The sequence below is a fragment of the Belonocnema kinseyi genome, chromosome 5 (assembly GCF_010883055.1).
Source record: "Belonocnema kinseyi isolate 2016_QV_RU_SX_M_011 chromosome 5, B_treatae_v1, whole genome shotgun sequence".
Taxonomy (NCBI): Eukaryota; Metazoa; Arthropoda; class Insecta; order Hymenoptera; family Cynipidae; genus Belonocnema; species Belonocnema kinseyi.
This window is the reverse complement of record NC_046661.1, coordinates 4,625,433-4,628,729: the sequence shown is the minus strand read 5'-3', so window position 1 is coordinate 4,628,729 and position 3,297 is coordinate 4,625,433.

The following is a 3,297-nucleotide window of genomic DNA, read 5'->3' as shown; positions in this document are numbered from 1 at the left end:
CTTTAGCCATCATTTGACACAGGCTGGAAAAACCATGAGCAAAAGGTGGCAACCCTATTTTTAGATGGCGGTTTCTCCCAGTGGTACAATGCGATGGTTGTTTAACCCTTTTATTAAAATAAATAAATATAAATATATATACACATGTTTGCGACAGTTTCAGGACAGTTTCAACGACAGTTTCAACGAAAATTTTTTGAAAATTTCGATTACAATTTCGACGAGTATTTTTATGAGAATTTCGACGAGTATTTTTATAAAAATTCCAATAATAAAATCGGTAAGGATTTCGATAAGACTTTTGATGAGAAATTCTATAAGGACTTTGATTAAAATTTCTATTAAGATTTCAATGAATTTTAATTTCGATGAATTCCCAAGAATTCCTGTATACTTTGAATAATTTAAAGATTAATAAGCCTCTAATGACATTTTTTTTCGTTCTGCTGACCTTAAAAATTTACTTGCTTACACTTCCATTTTCTTTTTACAGAATTTTTTAAAATCTAAAATTCATCCACATCTTCTCTCTAAGACCGCTGGCACTTACAGCCTTGCGAATGGCCCTACTTTCTCGCTTTGCCTTGGATCACCAACCCATCACCTACGCTATGGCCATTTTGTCCGCCATTACATGCACCAATCCCTCCATACTTATCCTCCTCCTTTCCAACTCCTCACACTCCACCAACCAGTGCTCCACTTTTGCATCCCCCTTCTCGCACAATGCACACATCCTCATATTTCTAGAAAGCCAGAACCTATTAAACTCCTCCATGCATCCGAATCTCATCCTCGCTATAAGCTCATGCCTTCCTTTCTCCCCTTTCTCACACGAATATTGCGCACTCTCTCTTAGCATAATATACACATAGTTCCTGTAAAACCTTGACTCCTTAATTCTTTTATCCCCTTCCGCCTTCTCTTTCTCTCTCTCTCTCTCTCTCTCTCTCTTTCTCTTTCTCTCTCTCTCTCTCTATGCTGTTCATCTTAACCATCTTCTATACTCTCTTTCCTCGTGCATCCTTCTCACTTCATCCATCTTCAATCAATTTGTTCTAAAATATCTTTCCCTTTCCACCTCCATCTTCCCACCCCCTCTTCTGTTCTCATTCTCTCATAAATACTTCCTAACCAGCTTACTTCCTCCATCTTACAAAAATTTATCCTCAAATTTACACGTTCGACTACCCGTTATAATGTCTAAACTTGTGCTCCCCGCCAACCTCCTGACGATGTAATTGGGCGTATTCCTTGCCAAATCCAGTGTCCACTATACATACTTCTCTTGTATCCTGTTTACCTCCTCTCTTTTCTTCCATACCCACACCTCCACTCCATAGAATAAGAAACTCATCACTAGCGACTCCAACAATTACATTCTCTTCACAAAATCATCTGCGAACAACTACATTCCCAGCCCTTATACCTGTCTCATCACTATATTCACTCTTCTCACTCTCTCTCTTTTATATGACCATCCACTACCCCATACCCTCGAAACAGGAAGCATAGGTACACAGATTCTTTCACTTCCTGCACCGTCTTTCCCTTCCACTTCCACTCACCTCCCTTTTCCGCTACACCTCCTTCCCTGAACACCATAACCTTGGTCTTTTCCTCATCCAGGACTCCTCGCTCTTTGCTAGCGTTGGGCTGAGGGGACACCCTTTCCTCAACCCGTTATCCATCCAGAAACCCTTCGAAATTCCCTCCCCTTCTCTCACTCTATCTTTCTTCTCTTCATATAAACCCCTTACCCACCGCCACAAGATATGCATACACTTTTGCTCCATTATTCGCTAATTCTCTATCCATCACATGCATTCTATCCTCGTGTAGTCAGTCACAAAATATTTAACCAAAATGACATCTGTTTCCTTGGATATACATGAAAATTTGGTAGAATAAATGAAATTTTTGTTAATTCAACACAATGTTTGACTTAAGAACCATATTTTTATCAAATAAATACTCCATCTATCAAAAGATGTGGTTAAACATCCCAATAATTTAGTCGGTTTAGGCAAATATCTTATTGTCCATATAATAACCATATTCTATGATTGACACAATTGAAGATGTTTTTTATTTAACCAAATCCTTTTCTGAGTTTAGGTTCAAGGCATTGTTTAATGTTGTACATACATTAATGCTTTCAATGCACTATCAATAATTCATCGGGCATAATCACACAACATTCTATCAAATACACAAAGTCAAGAGGTTCCCCATGTAAACGTTAAATCACTATAAATATATTTGCCCGAACCATTATAAAACTGAGGTAGGGCGCTGCGGTTGATTCTCCAAGATTGTTTAGAACCTTTCACATAATCATTGTATAAGCATAACGTATTGGAATATTCTTTAAAACCTGCTTCCCAAGAGATAAAGAGATTGGATTGGTCTCTTTCAAAAATTTCTTTTAAAAATTGAAAAAATATCTCGAATTTTCTACACCTTTCATTGTAGAATCTCTAATGTTGACTTAACTACCTTCATATGTTTTTAGATAATTTCGAAACAATCTATGCACATTATTATATTTTTCAAACTAACAAATTAAGAATTCAAACAATGAAACATTAAAAAAAAAGTTTAATTTCCTAAACATCCTTTAAACATTATTCAGTCGAAAGCAGATACCTTTCTGCCATCCTGGTTAAGAAACTTGCTGTCTGTACAGTTTGTCGTAAGGTCTATTTTCCTGCAATCCTTATCATAAAATTGTATCCTTATGTCAATCCTGCAATCCTTATTGCAATACGTAGATAGCAACTTTCTTTACCAGGACGGCAAATTTAATAAATTGAGCTAAAAATTAATGCTTTAATTAAAAGATTATCTAATGGTAACCTGCAGATAGGAACACATCTTAAGCTCGTGCTGCAAACGTCAGGCAGGCGTCAAAAGCGAGAGGGAGAGAGATAGAAAAAAGAGAGACAGAACAAAAGTAAGACCTTTACAACTCTCCACGGAGGTGCTGCAGCGAGGAGGAAAGTAAAAACATGGCTCCTTACCAATACTTTTCAACTATCGTAAAACAGGCCCAAGCGGGAAAAAATGGAGAAATCAGATCACACAAAATCTTGAATTTTTTTAAATTTTAATACTCTTTCTGATTAATGAACGGGTGGAAAAACAATGTAGGGTTGACCTATCCAGCGAATTCAAAAATGCCCCTTAATTTCGTTCAAATCCCTGGTCTCTAGTGCGTTCAACCCAACAGCATTATTAAATAAACATAATTTTTTCCTCTGCTTTGAAGGTCATTATTTATATTTTCATGGAAAT